Here is an 18,290-nt window from a genome sequence, read left to right as displayed (position 1 = left end):
CTCTACAGTAAGGATGACATGATAGAAAAGCAAAACAGGGAGATAGCCTATCAACGGGAAGTCACAGAGGAGCTTACTACTATCAACATGAGTTTAAGACAAATTATACGTGATCTTCAAAGTCAAATGGAGCAGATGAATGAGCTATTTGTGATGAAAAAATGTAACGAGTGTCTCTTGAGGAAAGCTCATAGTGGGGAACCGAATGAAAATGCCGCGTTTGAAATACAACCGAACGCCGAGGACAATCAAGATTCCTCCGAGCAAAATCTGAGTACAGTGCTCTTTGAATCTCCAAGTTTGATGGAGGCAGAGAATGAAGATTTGAAGGCACACGTTAAAGTTCTCGAAGGAGCAAAGAACAGCCTCAAGGATAAGGTGAAGTCACTGATGGACGAAATGGCGTTGCTTAAATGCCGTTGCGAGAAGATGGAAATAAAGGAGGAGGAATTGAGGACACAAGTTAAAGTTCTCGAACGTAAGTGCAATCTCGATGATAAGAACACATTCCCAGACGTGCTGGCTGATGTCGAGACATACGACGTATGGATTGACAAACAAAAAGAGGCATTAGTACAACGAGAAAACACTGCCACACACAATGACAACAAAGCAAAGAAGAGGTGGAGAAACTGGCTTGCTGACGCGTCACATGTTGGATCTCAAAAGGACACTGATCAAAATGACACGTATTGCATGAGAACAGATATGCAGATCCTTAATTATGAAATGGACCATAGGATGAATGATAAAGAGAATGGTTGGTCGGAAAATGAAAGTCTGTGCAACAAGCTTTATGACCTGAACGAAAACAGCAGCTTCTTCAAACAAAATGCTAATAATATTAGAGAAAAGTTTGAAAGTAACACATCTAGAAATCAGCATAATCAAAAGACTGTATACAGAGAAACATCTTTAACTGATTCTCACTTCTACAACGATGAAGTTCAGTGTATGCTGTGCTGTGATAATGGAATTTTATCGGAGCAAGAGAAAGTTACTGCTCAACAACAAGTTGCTGAGGAGATTCTCACTGAAAATATAACACTCAGCAAAAATGTTAATGAAGCGTTATGTCTCTTGGAGAAAGCACATAGAGAAAAAACTGTTGTCGAAGGACTGTTGGAAGACTTGAGGGCAGATATGAACAAAATTCAAATACATAAACTTATCAGTCAAGATATGGCTGAGCGGGCTTGCTTAGGTTTGGAAAATGAACCATGCAGGGACGAATTTTACACAAAGAATGATGCAGAATCAAATGAAACAACGCAAAAACTCAATGGCCGGCTGATACAAAGAATCGAGAGAAATCCCACTGCTGCAAATTGGAAAAATAGTGCACAGGATCCTGTGGAGTGGTTCTTTGGAGAAGAAAGAACTGAAGAGGAACTTGTTGATGGTGAGCTTCAAGAGACTGAAACTAGGGACCATTCTGTTGATGAGGAGAAAGAGACTGTGAAGGATTCTGTTGGTGTGGTCCTTCTGGATCCAACAAATATGGGTGGTTCTGTTGTTGATGTACCACCGGAGAGAGAAACCACGAAGGAGTTAAAGAAAGAAATCAAAGATTCTATAGATGAGAGCCTTTTACAGAGAGAAACCATCCAGGATCGGGGTTTTTTGGAACCAATAACTGAGGAGGAGTCTGTTGATGCAAGCCTTTCAGATACAAGAACTAATGATGATGAGGGCTGTATAGAGACAGAAACGGAAGATGTGTTTGATGGGTGCTCTCTAGAGACAGAACCCAAAGAGAATTTGACAAGTGAGGTGGATCATGCTGAGGGCCTTTCGGGGACTGAAATTGGGCATGAGTCTATTAATGTGGTTCATCTGCAACAAAGAACTACATGTGATTCTAACAATGAGGGCCTTCAAGGTCCCAAAACTATGGGTGATTCTGTCGATCAGGGCCTTTCAGTATCAGAAACTCAGGATTGTCCTGTTGATTATAGCCTCAATGAGGGTTTTATGGGGATAGCTACCGAGAAGAATCATCTTAATATGGGGTTTAGAAAAACTGATGATGTTCCTTTCGAAGATCATCTGACGCCAGTTACAGAGACAGCTCTTTCTAATAAGAGCCTTACAGCGAGAAAAAATGAGGACAATCCTATTAATGTGGTCCTTACAGAGACTGAAAAGGATCTAGCGAATACTGGCCTTATAGTGCCTACAGCTGAGGGTGGTCCTCTCTATGAGTGTCCTATAAATGCAACAACAGCAAACAATCAGGTTCTAAAATTCCATCATGTTCTAAGTAGAAATTTTTGTTCCTCTGTTAGAAGTGTAATGAATAGGGCTAAAAAAATCTTTTTTGCTGTTTTTATAGTGATATGTATGCTCATAAGCGTAGGGGCTTTAACTGTGTTCATATTTGGTCCTGCTTTTAGGGAAGTCTGTGATTGTAAAGTTTTCATTCATGATGATTTTGATGACTGTTTTTTTTGCCTAAATGACATACTGTAAATATGATTTTGAGTGGCATTGCCATTGTCAATGTTTGTTTATATGTGTATATAAACTCCTCTGTTTCAAAGAAACCGGCATGTACATTCAAAACTCTGTCTACATTTTGGTTAACCCTAAATCAATCAACCCAATTATATGTAATGTCCGCTGATGGTTAGACATTGACATATTCCATCTATCCATTATCTGCACCGCTTATCCTCAGTAGCGTCGCGGGGGTGCTGGAGCCCATCCCAGCTATCAACACCCTGAACTAGTTGCCAGCCGGTCGCAGAGCACACAGAGACAGACAACCATTCACTCGCTCATTTACACATAGGGACAATTAGAACCGGTCAATTAACCAGAAATGCATGTTTTTGGAATGTGGGAGGAAACCTGATTCCCTGCAGGAAACCCACGCAAGCACAGGGAGGACATGCAAACTATGCACAGGAAGACTGGTAGCTGGATTAGAACCCGTGACCTCAGATCTGTGCCGTGGACGCGCTAACCACTCAGCTGCCGTGCAGCCCCATTTACATATTAAGTGCTGAAATTGTTTTAACGCCGTGTTTATTTTGACATTATTGTCAGGAAACTACATGTTTGTAATGCATCATCCTCAAACAATATACTGTATATGTTACCATGATAGGCACAGTGAGTTAGATAAAGTCATCTGCCTGGGTAAGGTTTTGTTGTAGACAACGAGCCAACTCAATTTTAATAGCTCTATTCCTGCTCAGTTATAGACGACGGTGCATTGGTTAAAATACAGAACTTGTGTCTCCATGCACGCAGTATCTGTGGTGACAGTTCGTATAACTTCAACTTTCAATTCTACATTCCAGTCATGTAGGAAATTCATTTAAAGATTACTAGGCACCCATCTTTACTTGCAACAAGTTCTATTTGCTAATGTAATTTGAAGCTGTTTTCAAGTCAAATGTCTCAAACTGGATATTGTCGCTTTACTGCATGTGCGTGAGTGCTGAAGGTCAAGATTTGGCTAAAATAGTGACAAACTACTGTGGCTACACATGTTCAATATTTGGAAATGCTAAAAAGGTTTACCAACTACAGTGCAATGAATGTAGTGACTACACTTCCCCAGAAGTGTATAATTCAACCGCAAGGTTTATATTTATGTTTTGTAGTGTGACACACTGTTGTAATATCACGCCAAGGAGTAGCTGCGCAGACATCTTTGATGGTTTGTGGCGAACCCCAGAAGCAACCACTGATGCTGTCACACGTCTCTCTTTAAACCTTGACAAATGAAGATAGAATAGGGCCATAGAAATGCTTTGCAGTGGTATATGCGGTACGCAATTATCCTACGGTCAATGCTAACACACCATTGTGTGGTCATAGGTCTAGTCATGGAGTCAGACAAACATGGGTCAAGCCACATACCCTCTAATTATCTTTGTCCCTTTACCACTTTGGTTAAAAGCAAAAATATCTCCTCCTAATATGAAGTGGCTTGCACTTCCATGTCTATCGTGAGAAATGCTTAAACATGCCCATATTACAGACAGGGCGTTTACATTTGTATCATTGTCACAATGGAAGATTTGCTCACCAAATTCTCCTTCACATTCTGTCTGAAGCAGGGTCAGGAGTGTTACTTAAAAAATGTAATCGGATACAATTACTAGTTACTTGTTGAAAAAAGTAAACAGTAACGTAATCCGAATACCAAAACGTTGAAGAAATTTAACTTGATTACTTTCAATTACTTTTGGATTTCACCAATAACAAATATGCTAATAGAAGACAAAATAAACTAAAAATAAATACAATGACAACATGTTGTCCAAAAAAAATGAAAAATGTACCTTGAAAAAGAAATAGAAGAAACCTAGATTGTGTTGTTTGTTGTCCACCAAAAAGTGCTCACATTTTAACTACATAGTATAGTGTATTGAGCAAAACAGTCTATCAGTCCGTTATGTATAAGTAAATGTAAGACAAATGTGAATGAGTACATGAAGTGAATGAATGGTTGCTTGAAAAATGCTGTAGAGGAGGGCATTCAATTGCATTAATGATTTCAATTCATGTTGTTTCATGTTCATTACTTGTTTGTTGATGTTGTCTCTTTAATTATATGGCACCTTTCTGATAGTTTCAGGTCTTGCAAAACTGTTTGGCCACCTTGAACTTTGTGACTTTTTGCCACATTTCGGACTTCAAACATAAAAATATAAAACTGTAATGTCTTGTGAAGAATCAACAATAAGTGGGACACAACCATCAAGTGGAACACACTTTATTGGATATTTTAAACTCTTAACAAATAAAAAATGAAAAAGTTAATACTTTGTAGCGCCACCTATTGCTGAGATTACAGCTGCAAGTCGCTCGGGGTATGTCTCTATCAGTTTTGCACATCGAGAAACTGATATGTTTACCCAATCCTCCTTGCAAAACAGCTCAAACTCAGTGAGGTTGGATGAAAAGCGTTTGTGAACAGTAGTTCTCAAATGGATTGAGGTCTGGACTTGGTCATTCTAACACCTTGATATGTTTTTTGGTGAACCATTCCATTGTAGCTTTTGCTTTATGTTTTGGATCATTGTCTTGTTGGTAGACAAATCTCCATCCCAGTCTCAGGTCTTTTGCGGACTCCATCAGGTTTTCTTCTAGAACGGTCCTGTATTTGGCTTCATCCATCTTTCCATCAATTTGAACCATCTTCCCTGTCCCTGCTGAGGAAAAGCAGGCCCAAACCATGATGCTGCCACCACCATGTTTGACTGTGGGGTGGTGTGTTGAGGGTGATGAGCTGTGCTGCTTTTATGCCAAACATAACATCTTGCATTGTTGCCAAAAAGTTCGATTTTGGTCTCTTCTGACCAGAACACCTTCTTCCACATGTTTGGTGTGTCTCCCAGGTGGCTTGTGGCAAACTTTAGACAACACTTTTTATGGATACCTTTAAGAAATGGCTTCCTTCTTGCCACTCTTCCATAAAGGCCAGTTTTGTTCAGTATACTGATTGTTGTCCTATGGACAGATTCTCCCACCTCAGCTGTAGACCTCTGCATTCATCCAGAGTGATCATGGGACTCTTGGCTGCATCTCTGATCAGTTTTGTCCTTGTATGAGCCTAAGGTTTAGGGGGATGATATTTATATTATAGCTTGCACAGTGCTCCTAGGGATGTTTAAAGCTTGGGAAATCTTTTTGTATCCAAATCCAGCTTTAAACTTCTCCACAACAATTTATCAGACCTGCCTGGTGATTTCATGGTTCTTCATGATGCTCTCTGCGCTTTAAACAGACCTCTGAGACTATCACAGGGCAGGTGCATTTATACAGAGACTTACACACAGGTGGATTCCATTTATCATCGTTAGTCATTTAGATCAACATTGAATCATTCAGAGATCCTCACCGAACTTCTGGACAGAGTTTGCTGCACTGAGAGTAAAGGGGCTGAATAATTTTCCACACCCACTTTTTCATTTTTTATTTGTTAAAAAAGTTTAAAATATCAAATTAAGTATGTTCCACTTCATGATTGTGTCCCACTTATTGTTGATGCTTCACAAGAAATTACAGTTTTATATCATTGTTTAAAGTCTGAAATGTGGCAAAAAGTAACAACGTTCAAGGGGGCCTAATAGTATCGCAAGCCACTGTAGTTATGTTTTGTACTTGGGCACCTGGGGCAGCTGCGGGGGTCCTGAAAGTGAGCATACAAGTGCCTGTGTTTAATGATAGAAACAGAGAGAGCGAGACAGAGAGGATCAAACAGACATGGTGAATGTAAACAAAGCTAATGCGAGTGAGGAAAAGATTTAAACGTTAAAACCAACGCACCAGAGTTCATCTTTGTCCCCTGAAGTGTGCAACATAAATATGCTTTTAAATAAAACTGTTATACTGAAAAGTAATCCCTATTTTTATTAAATGTACCTATAATTTGACTATTTTCCTCTGTAACTGTAACAATACAATTAAAAAAGATGTTTGTATCATGATTACGTAACACTGTAACATGTATTCTACTACTACCCAAGACTGCTCATAAGATAATTAAAATTGATGAAAATAAACGTGGATGAGTAAAAGAAGTCTGAATGTCATGGTAAGACGAGAGAAAAATGTCCTCACTTTTATTCCACTAAGGCTGTTGTCTTCTTTACCAATCTCACAGCGCCTAAACAATGTATATGTGTCGGTAACGGTAAAATAATAAAGATCATGTCTCAATTTAGACATAAAGAGATCAATGACACATTTGAGATCTCTGGTAGAAGACAGCCATTTGGTTACTGACATTGCAAATTCACACTTATTTTAATGAATGGAGCCACTAGAATTTTCTCAGTGTCAGTGTTTTAGCCCAGAACATGTGTGCTAATTAATCCAAATAAAATAAACAACTGTTAGAAGGTAGTTACCTTAGTTTTGCAAGAGACATGTTAAAGGTTCAACAGTGTTTAAAGGGACAGTGTGTATCATTTAGCAGAGGCCACCATGTATAAGTACAACATTGGCCAGAAACCAGCTCAGACCATTTAACAGATATATGCAAATACTCTTCTGGGGGACTCTTCAAGAAAAGCTGGACATCAATTGAAAAGGTCAGACAACTCCAGAGCCCGACCAAATAACTTGATTTGAATGACCAAGCCCGAAGCAAAACTGAAATATTATTTTTCATTTGTGAGGACTTGAGTGTATGAGAGGTGATTTGGTCCGACACTGGCCCCCACCGCGTGCTCGGTTCTGTGGGTCTAAAGGCGGCGGATTCCGCCACCAGTGGATGAGGCTAGTGTGGGGAGCCTCAAACCAAGCTGCGAGAGGAGGATAGATCCTCCATTTTAAGCACGTCAGGCCCAGACTTAAGAGCTTACCTCTGCTGAAGACCTAGGTGTGAAACACATGGCCCACTACTGGATCAGACTCATGCAGTCACTAGTTACTTCCATCTTCCTCTATGCTTGCGAGACATGGAAGAAAATCCAGGCCATGGATATGCGATGCTACAGGAAACCTCTAGGCCTCAGCTACATAGCCCTTATGACAAAGGAAACAGAGGGCACATTAGACCCGACGAAGAACTGTTGTCAACTGTTTGCAGACGAAAACTTCAGTAGTATGTTTTTGTCACAGGATCATCAGGACTGACCAAGATAATTCTCCAGGGCACAGTGCAAGGGGGCAGGAGGACAGGAAGACCAAAAAATAACTGGGCCGACAACATTAAAGAATGGACTGGTGCCAACTTTGCCATAACCCAAACTCAGGCCAGGAACTGTCAGCAGTGGAGAAGGCTTTCAAGAGTTGTGTCCTCAACGGTCCCCTGACGACCTAGGCGGTTCCTGAAATAAAAAAACAACCATATTGATTACACAAATATCGTGAATTCCATGAGCTATCGCCTCCACATGCCTCTCAAACATTTATAACTGTTACATATCTGAAATCAAATCAACAATAGTACGATATTAGTCCTACAAAAATGTTCCTAAAGAACAAACAAGAATAAATGTAACCATATTGTTTCTTGGTTTGTTTATTTTTTGTCAGCGTCAGGGAGTCACCCAAGACAATCGGGTCTTTGGTAATGTGAGTTGAGTTTTTCCTGTAACTGTTTTTCTAGAACATGTTGTTGATGGTTTCCCGCTAAATTCTGCATGCTGATTATGAGGCTGACGTCACTGACATTTATTTTGTTTGCGCTCTCCACATGTTCTCCGGGATACTTTTTTCCCTTCGTAAATGATTTCGTTAAGGAGCTTCAACATTAACTGTACTTAAAATAACTTGAATGAAATGTGGTCATGACAGATTTGCAATGTGTAGTCGTGGACAATTTTTAGCAGCATGACATCTTTCAAACTCATGGATGAGTCAGAAGGTTCCATGCCTGACCTGCCTCTATGGATTTCTGACAGACATTTCATAAATTCTCAGACACGGAGCAATCAACAAATGTAACAAAAGACAGTAGTCCTTTTTTCAATTGTACTTAAAAAAAATCATTGTAGCATCTGACCTTGAAAACACATTGAATTTGTTTTTCTTTTAGCGACAAAATTACCACTTCGATAGTTCCTGAAGTAAATTTCAGTTTTAAGGACAGTCATCTTCAGCCATTGTTATTTCTATATTACATTAATTTCACCACACCTTAAAGAGGCTATCATTTTTCCTGGAAAGATTTTGCTCAGATTACTAGAAGGGAAGAAATACTTGAGGGAGCTACTGTTAGGAAGCTTTGCATCCTGTTGGTTTATCAAGACCAAAGAGCACTAAATTTTACACACTATTTGATAACATTTCTCCTCAGTGCTGTATTATTTCCTATGGTGAACAGATAATAAAGGAGACAACCAGGTTTCTGTTTTTGTGGGATTTGTGTGCTTTTCTCGAAAAGTGTGATTCGTTCAGGTACTGTGTGTGTTCATAACAGGCTGGAGTGAACTTAAACATTTTGGAGGGCACCTGTACAGAGGAGATAAATAGCCTTTGGCCTGTATAATTCTCAAAACAAGTGTAACTTTGATATGTTAACAATATTAATATAGACACATGTCAGAAATTTTGAGGTTTCAGGGGTCGCAGCCTCAGCAGGGAAGCCCAGACCTCCCTATACCCAGCCATTTTGTCGAGCTCATTCATATTAAACAGCAGCGAAAGTTACACGCTACAGTTCTTTTTGGTATTAGCAGAGCATTGTACAGTCACAAGTGTTCCCTTTTAATCCTCCAGGAACGATGGCAAGGGAATGCAATTTGGTCCGATACCGTGGCAACTACCTATGACAACAACAAAAAGTCGACTTCTCACATCCGTGTCGCAATCTGACCTTATTCTAAACAGACGTATTCATTAAGTGCACTGATGCTGTAGTCTAAAAATAAACGGCTTACACAACATTGTTGGTGGTGCAGTGACCAATACGTGGTCGTCTTCATAATCGTTATCTGACATTTCGGTAGTAGTCATCTTGAATGGTCAAATAATCCAAAAAGACCCAAACAACTTGGAGTAGAGCCGAAAAGGACACAGCCGAAAATGGCTCCAATTGTGTTAAGGACGGCGCTTTTGGTGTTATGCAGTCATTGACATTGACGCCAAATCCCCCACATTAGTGACGTTAAGTGTGCACGGGGCTTAAAGTTAAAAATGGCTTTAAAAGTATGTGTAACAATATAAGTCAATGCAACAAAAATTGGCAAATTTCCACATTGTTTTTGTAACAAACATAGTACCAAAGTGTGACAGTTTGGAAAGCACAGCATAGAGCCGTTTCGAATGTTAGGACTTTTAAGACAAACCTATGATTATTTTTTTTTTATCTTCCTGAGAATTTTGCACAGGATTTAAATAGTGCAACTTTTATAAACGTCATCAGTCATTATTGAGAGTGGTGTGAATTTTGTATTTAAAGAGGACAGAGGGGCAGGAGCTGTAGCACCACCAAGTGTCTCCTTGCGCACACAATTGATCACAGGTGAGTGCTCTGTTAAGTCAACACTTCCACAAGAAGCTCACCAGGTTCATTGTTAAGTCGTTGTGATTTAAAAACACTTAAAATATAGTTTAAAAAAAAATATCGAAAACATTTTTTATTGATAGTCTCTGGCATAAGAAATTGGTAACACAATCAGTATCTTTGATACGTGGTCAATTTTTAACAACTGAATATATATCTGTAGAATTGATCATTGTCCAGTTATGTTTTTCGTGGAAGATGTTTTTGTTGTTGACTGAGCCTATTCAGGCCGCACTCATAGTAATTTCAGTTTATTAATAACCTGACAGTAAAGGTGGTGTTTGTAACTTCACAATATTGTACTTGCTCACGCTATTTTCTAATCATTGCAGCTCCTTCTGTTTTCATTTTTGGAATTTGGGTTGGCATTTGGACTGTATTTGAAACAATCCTTTTCTTACCTTCACCATGGAATAGAATAAAAGAAAACCGCGACCACACGCCCACCCTCACCTCCTTCCCTCCAGCATAATGTGCTTTGTGGCGGAAACACTCATGATAAAAGTAAGATAAAAGCACCGTGGGGAAAAATATAAAGGCTCTTTGAAATCAGTTGGGCATTGTTAACACATACTTAATAGAGAAAATATTTCATTTCAAACTTTTTGAGGACACCTCAGACTACTCACCTCACCTTTAGCATAGTAAAATGATTGTTAAAATTTGACACCTGTAAAGGAAATTGAAAACAAATGCCAGTTCATTATTTTGACTATCATACCTCAATGTTCTTCATTATTTTAATCATTATGCTTTGTTCACGTAACTGCCAATGATGTTGCTTTTTTTTTTTAATTCAACACCTTTTGGGGTAGATCTGTAAACTAGGAAAGTGCTGGCAACCTTCTCTGTACCACGGACCAGATTAATATTCCCATATTCTCACAGCCCGGCCCGATGATAACATCAATAATAACCATTAAAGAAATGATGAACCCAAATCCACTATGTAAACATAGACCACTGGGGATCTAAATGACAAAGGAAAAGGCAGTCAATTTTATCTCATTATCACACTATTTTTACCCATGGTACCATGTTGTTTTGGATAAACTATTTCCCATAATGCCCAATTACAACCTTGTACAAAGTGGCACCATAAAAATAAGGTAATGATGTGATTAAATCTAATGCCTTTTCCTATGTCATCCAAAGTGGTAGGAATACAGCACTTTCACAGCTGCAATCTGGGTTCAAGTCCTGTTGCAGAAAAAATGAGGTCAGAAATATTTTTCGACTGATCAATCATTGCTCCTTTACCGTGAAACTTCGATATGATGCAAACCCAAATGGCGAGAGAGCCAGTGAGAGATAATTGATACTTTATTTGCACCGCTGAATTAATTCTAAAATATTGTGCAATGGGCCATACTTGTCTTGTTGACATTGTTACACAGTATTTGTATTTTTTTACATTGCTGCCTTTTTGTTTTGATCTGAAACAGCTGTAATAGACATATTCATATTATTTTTGTAATACTTTTAAAGTTTGCAACATGCGTAGTAATTTAATCTACAAATTTTTTTACCTCAGAAATCTTTATTCTGTGTACATCAAAAATATAAAATAATTCAAGGGGGCAGGGTTCAATTATTCAATGATCATTAACATTCTGAGCAAAAAGTGTCGGATCAATATCGATCTATACTAACCTGTGTTTACTTGGATCGGATGGTTATCAACATTTGCAGTACCGCCCACACCTATCTTATGTGTGTTCAAGAATGGAAATCCCCAAACGTTGTGTTTTTGTTACTTTAAATTGAGTCAATACTTATTCTTTGGGAACCTGAAATAATTTCCCCCAGTTTAGCATAATAGTAGGGGTCAGGAACCTACGACTGGCAAGCCTGATATCTTCTCATAAGTACATATGGCTAGGAGATAAAATGCTGTGCGTGTAAATTGCCTTTTGGAGCTTTTCAATTTAGATAGGCTCAAAGTCCAGCTTGGTGCATGCATCACCGGAGCAGTCCTGATGATTTAAGCCGTTCGGTCCAGTATATAAGGAGCACAAGCACAACTACAGTTTACAGTATCTCACACCCACATACCCTGTATCGGCTGTACGTTGCTAAGGAATCTTTTATAAGCAAGCTCAATGATTACTGATGAGACACTTTATGATTAAAAAACCTACAGAACAAACCGTTAACACCCAAAAATGCCAGCCAATCAGATTGATTGGGTGAGTTGTAGGGGTGGCCGGAGCTCTGCACACAAAGCACACATGCACCCATTGCGCTGAATGGAAATACATCCGTGAACTTTTTCTTTGCATTTTTCGGTGATATTTTTACAAAAGAACTCTGCTTGCACCTTGTTTTGAAACCATTATTTACGGAAGAAAAACGAATGTCAAAATGAGCCTCAACAATCTTAAATAACAGTTGTACGGAGACAAGTTTAAAGTGGCATATTTGTTGATATGGGACACAGGCTCTGGGCCTATTATTATTATTATTTTTTTAAATTATCAAATCAACAAACGTCACACAGCGAAATAAAATGCGCTGAAAAATTAGATGTTGTCTGGAGAGCGGGTGTGGAGGTTTTGCTGAATTTTGTCTTAAGATATATGGTGTGGGCAGAACGGCAGCACAATGGTTAGCGTGTCCGTGGCACAGTTCTGAGGTCATGACTTCAAAAACAGCTACCACCCTTCCTGTGCAGTTTGCATGTTCTCCCCGTGCTTGCGTGGGTTTCCTCCCACATTCCAGAAACATGCATGTCAGGTTATTTGGCCAGTCCAAATTGTCCCTAGGAGTGAATGAGCGAGTGAGTTGTCTGTCTCTGTGTGCCCTGCGACTGGCTGGCAACCGGTTCAGGGTGTCCTCTGCCCACTGCCCGATGATTGCTGGGATGGGCTCCAGCACCCCCGCGACCCCACTGAGGATAAGCGGTGCAGATAATGAATATATGGTGTGAATCTTTCTAAAAAGTACATCAAAATATTTCGCTTTTACGGTTCTATGGGTCAAAAAGGTTCTCGACCCATACTATATAGAATGCACAAAACAATTGTCCCCCTATTGGAGGCAAAGCAAAGGGACAAGAGTGAAAATGACGGTGGGTGTAAACGAGGAGGAGTTCCATCTCTTAAAGCACAGAGGAGCCACTGTCCAACGGCAAGAGAAAGTTAGAAAAATATATACGTTGGCGGCAGGCCCATTCAAGGGCTCTCCTGACTCGAGTTGTTTCAACTTCAAAGTAGTTGCAGTGTCTCCGTGATGTCAAAACCTCTCCGAAAAGGGCTAAATTGAATCAATATGATAGTGGAAGATAAATTAGATTTTCTCCAATGATCGGGTTCCACGCTTTCATTTTGTCAGCAGACGCTTGTGAATCGGAAAAGAGGAGGGGCGGAAAAAAGTGCTTGCGGTACTTCAAGATTTAATCATGTTAATAGGACAGAATTTCAACGTGATCCCTCTTCCAAATAAGCAAAGCCGGGGAGGGGCATATTTTGATTGGAGGGACTTTGTGTTTATCCTGCATCGGGTCTCAGTTTGCTGCTTCACAAAGGTTTTTTCTGGCAAAGGGGACCCCGAACTCTTTCAAATAGAGCTTTCTAGAGCTGTTCTGTCACCCTGAGCACTTTAGCGGAAAAAGCGCTCCAAACAGTTCTAGAAAAACATGACAGGAGTCAGTGGGCCTCTCTCCTTCAATGAATGCTAGAAGCTGCTTTCCCGATCTTTGGGGAAACTTGTCAGTGGACGATTGTGGTCATGTAGCAGGGAACTCACGAACACAGAATAGTCCAAATCAGGGGTCTCTAAGGCGGTGCTTGCAGGTACCAGGGTGTCCTATAAAGACACGCAAATGTATTCTGAAAACAGCTCATATGTGCTGTGTCATTGTTTTGGTATTTTTTTTTTTTGGGTTGACTGAGTCTATTTAGCACTATTTTTTTTTTAATTAATCTGTAGTAGCAACATGATGAATTGTTATTGTAGAAATTCAACTAAATAATTTCCAGGGCTTCATTGACAAAAAAAAATGATATTCAAGTATTGATGATTATTCTTAAGCAATTAATTAGGAGAATAACAATCTATTTTTTAATCCAATAAACACATTTATTCATTTATTATTGATTTATTTGCCTGGAAATACAATAAACTAAATTCTTATTGATGGGTTTTTAAAGCATATGAGCAAAAAAGATGCAGTTCTTTTGGATTAGCTATCTGGCTACCTTTTTAGCTTTGTAGTTCCTTCATTTTTAGCTATTTACCAAGCTATCTAGCTAGCTTTTTACATTCTAGCATTTTATCGAGCTAATATTTGATCTCTTTTTGCTAGTTATCAAGCTAAATGTTATCCCCCCTTCCCCATTCTAGCTTGCTATCTCGCTTGTTGTTGTTTTTCTAGCTTTCTATCTGGCTATTTAGTTGGATTTTTACTCTTTTAGCTCTCTATCTATCTCCCTTTTAGTTTTTTTTTACCTGTTTACTATCCAACTATCAAGGTACTTTTTAGCTATTTAGCAAGACATCTAGCTATGTTTCTATTTCAGAAATCAATTCAAACTGGGTGCTCTTTGCGCTCATTAGTAAGAAAGCCCCAGGACCAAACAAAGTCTACAACTAGTGTGTGTCCTAGGGTCTCTTACACTACATAATAAAACAGAAAGAAATTGTATCAAATGTCTGTCCCTGTGTGCCATGCGACTGGCTGGCAACCAGTTCAGGGTCCCCTGCCCACTGCCCGAAGATAGCTGGGATGGGCTCCAGCACCCCTGCGACCCTACGTTGGATAAGCGGTGCAGATAATGGATGGATTGATGTAGTTACTCTCAAAATATACTAATAAAAATAGATCAGAGGGTTATAATTATTCAGTGTTAGTTATTTCACATCGAACTTACCAATTTTTCTCATCATATTATAAACATTATCAATACAATTGTTATGTATGTATTACTCTACTGTGCGTCTGCGGATGCAGAGTGAGGCACGCCATACACTTGCCTCATTGAAGAGGGCGATAGTGAGACATAGGATTTTGATTTGGCACACATCTCAGCCACAAACAATACAATTAGTGATAGTATTAGCAAGCTAACAGTGTGTCAAGCCATCCAGTATTTTTGTTTCTCGCTGCATGGACTTATTTTCATAATGGAGGATTAACTATCAATTGATGTTTTATTCGTAAAAAAGGAGCAGCACATATATTTCATTTATGAGGTAAGATGTATATTTTTCCGTCTGAATTCAGTTTTGTACATTTGCTGTTGCAGTTATTCTAAAACAAAAAATATTTATGATACTTTGCTTCAGGTACCACTGTGCATTTTTATATTTATTTAAGTATTTGAGTCCAACTTCGGTACCTTGTTACATTTGTTGTTGCAGTAAACTTAAAACACGAATAATAGAGACAATTGTGTTTGCGGTAAATCATTGGTTTGTTTGGTTACTTTTAGAAGGCATAGATGACTTTAAGTATCCCACTTTATACTATATCTATGACAATATATTTGAACTTTGAATATATAGTGTAAATTAACCCAGGCCAAAATGTTCAAGTAATAGGGCCCCCAAAATGTAATTTTGCTTAAGGCCAATTGAAGGCCAAGCCTGATTTTTTTTTTAAATATTAAAAAAGTTTAAGTAATTTGTTGTATGGTGTAAAGAAAGCTAAAATTGAGCATCTCTCACACATTCTCCATTATCATATGTTGCTTTACATTGAACAAATAAATTAACAAATAAATAAAGGTAAATATTGTTCTTTTCCCTGCTAATGTTAAACAGACCAAGGCTTTTTGCATGATGTTTATTGATGACTAATTATCTAAAATACATTAGATGTCATCAAAATATGTCACACTAAAAACTTTATAAGGTGACAAACAAGATCTACACACAGATTGCTAGTCAATAAGCTAATCATTTTGATTGGGTCCCAATTTGTTATTTCTTTCGGAAGTAATGTGGGATGACATTTTAAGAATGCATGTAATTATTTATAGCAGTGATTATTTGGGATTAATTTAGTGCATTAATTAAGTTAACCAATAATGACAAGTAAAATAGTATACTAATAAATGACTTTCTTTGATTAAAGTCACAATCTACTTCATGCGAGCTAGCCTTTACTTGGACTCCCGAGAGTTCTTATGACATTTAAGCCATATCATCTCTACTACAACTATTGGTGCAATCAAATTGTTATGTGGCCCAATAAAAAGCTTGATTTTTTTAAATTCAATTCGATTATATTTCGGGTTTCTGGTTAATGCTCTTTCATATGACATTTGGGATATATCTCAAAACTACTCAAACCATTAGCGAATTCAAATTGTCAGGTTTCTCAATTGTAAAGCTTTATTTTTATCTGATTATAATGACTATGTGCTACTTGCTTGCTAGCATTAGCTTGGCCTTCGACGATTTTATATGACATTTAAGCCATATTATCTCAAAACTTCTCCAATCGTCAGAGCATTCAAACCAATTTTTTCCCCTGTTATTTTATCTGATTTGATTATAACAAAGCTATCTGCTTCATGCTAGCTAGCATCTACTTGGACCTCCAAAATTTCATGTGACATTTTAGCCCTATAAGCACAAAACTACTCCGATCACTATAGCATCCAATCTGTAAGGTTTCTGAATTTTAACACTTTTTTTACATTTTCTGCACAAAAATAGAAATATCAAATACAAACGAATGCAAACACTTTAGGTCTGGTTATTGAATGTATCTCTGATCCAATAAACAGAACATTTTTAAAGCCTCGTTAACATTGCCTTGGTGTCCCAAAAATGCGTATCCTCTGGCAAAAGGAAAAGGGTAAATTGAATTACTCCGCTTGTGATGATCTAAGCTAAAACACCGTTTTAATGATTTGAGTATGGCACAATTGCCCCGGAGACTGCAAAGGGGCTGATGAGGTATAATTTTAGGAAAGGGGGTCGAGCTGGAAGACAGCCAGGATTGAGGCTCCTGATGGTGCTGCTTCAGGGACAATCAGCTCAAATGTTTGCATGTACCCAAGCTCATCGTATGATGCCTTTTGAAAATACATAAAAAACATTACTTTCAACACCAGGGTGGTCTGGTGGTCTTCTTTCAAACGGCTGCCCTGGCCGTTGCGTCTGCCAACTTAAAAGTAATTTTTCCCAAGTCTTCTGTTGCTGCACTTTGTGAAAGTAAACATAAAAACCATTGACAAATGAAGGGACACCAGAAAAATGTCCTGGAAGAAAAACAACGAATTACAGACGCTCTCCAACTCCATTCGAGTTACCAAAAACGGTAGATACCTACATATTTTTTGGGATATCGAAAAATACTTGGACATTTCTGTAAGTTAGATTTTGTATTGTGCACCTTTTTCCGAGTACAAGACGGTACTGTCGTGCTTCTTTCCGCCGCTACCGGCGTGTGGCGCTGTGAGGGCTCACCCAGCATCCACCCCGAAGAAGAAATTCAGCTTCCTCTTCCTACTTCGTGTGTAAACATACTATACTGTGTCTCCAGCGTACTAAAAACTTTGACATTTTTACTGTTTAATATCTCGTGCATGCATTCAATACGGTTGGTGTAAAGTGTAAAGAAGAGGCGAGCTGTTTCTTTTGAAACAAAAATGGAATAAGAAAGCTTGATGCGGTTGAGAAAATGGTCGGAATGCTTTTTTCCGGCCACTTTTTACCACAGAGGAGGAAGTTGTCTAACTCTTGAAGCGCATCTTCCAAATGTAAGTTAAACTCGACTTTAGCTTTATAGAGCATATTATTCATTGTATTGTTTATTTTTTAGTGCAAAAACAATACAGGTTACTTATAGAAGCCCTAAACATACTTATATAAATCTTAAACATACATTCCATACAAAATATAGCACTGGAGCAACTTCAACTTATCTCATTCGTAAGTAGGGCAGCTTCTTTACTTACCCCCAAAAAATCACATTCTTTAAAAGAATATAGCAAATAAAATATCAAAGTATATCAAATGATTATATTTTTGTCAGCGTTAAAGTATGTAACATATTACTGTGCTGAGCATCTGCCAATGTCAAGTCATGTTTATTTGTTGACCCTTAATCACAAGGAGTCTCAAAGGGCTGCACAGACCACAGACTATTGCAAACTACAGACTATTATGACACCATCTGATCTAAAACCAACATGAAGGCAAGAAAAAACGCAAAATCCTCAGCATGAGGAAAATGAAGAAACCTTGAGAATGGACCACACATGAGGTAATCCTCCTTCCTAATGCTGAATGAGCCAAGCAATTCTCTTGCCTCATGGCAGAGGGCGATATTGAGACTCAAGATTATTCTTTTGGCGCACAC

This window comes from Urocampus carinirostris, chromosome 2, assembly GCF_059441175.1.
Source record: "Urocampus carinirostris isolate Australia breed hairy pipefish chromosome 2, RoL_Ucar_1.0, whole genome shotgun sequence".
NCBI classification, from domain to species: Eukaryota; Metazoa; Chordata; class Actinopteri; order Syngnathiformes; family Syngnathidae; genus Urocampus; species Urocampus carinirostris.
Note: the sequence above shows the minus strand (reverse complement) of the source record.